General features: G+C 44.5%; 1 protein-coding gene across 1 annotated transcript in view; it reads right to left on the bottom strand.

Annotated features, from left to right (window-relative positions):
- The window catches only part of LOC119594598 (ATP-citrate synthase-like), a gene marked incomplete in the record, with an annotated part of 33,922 nt that overhangs the window by 24,586 nt on the left and 9,089 nt on the right, over positions 1 to 247 (bottom strand).

Below are 247 nucleotides of genomic sequence, written 5' to 3' on the forward strand. Positions count from 1 at the left end.
CCTATCTGTAACTGTTCAGCAGTAGATATGCATCAAGCCTTCACAAGGACGAGGAAAATCATTATATAACTGACAAATCTAACAACAGCCGCCGACACACCGATATGAAAGCCTGCAAATTATAACCCAATTGGCGTGGCAGTTCAAGGCACGTGGCACGTGTTAGTTACCAGGTTTCAAACATTCCCTACAACCTGTTGTCAGCGTTTGTACACCTGTCTGGGCCGTGCACCTGTTTTGTATTTTT

Source organism: Penaeus monodon, chromosome 34 (assembly GCF_015228065.2).
Source record: "Penaeus monodon isolate SGIC_2016 chromosome 34, NSTDA_Pmon_1, whole genome shotgun sequence".
In the NCBI taxonomy this organism is placed as follows: domain Eukaryota; kingdom Metazoa; phylum Arthropoda; class Malacostraca; order Decapoda; family Penaeidae; genus Penaeus; species Penaeus monodon.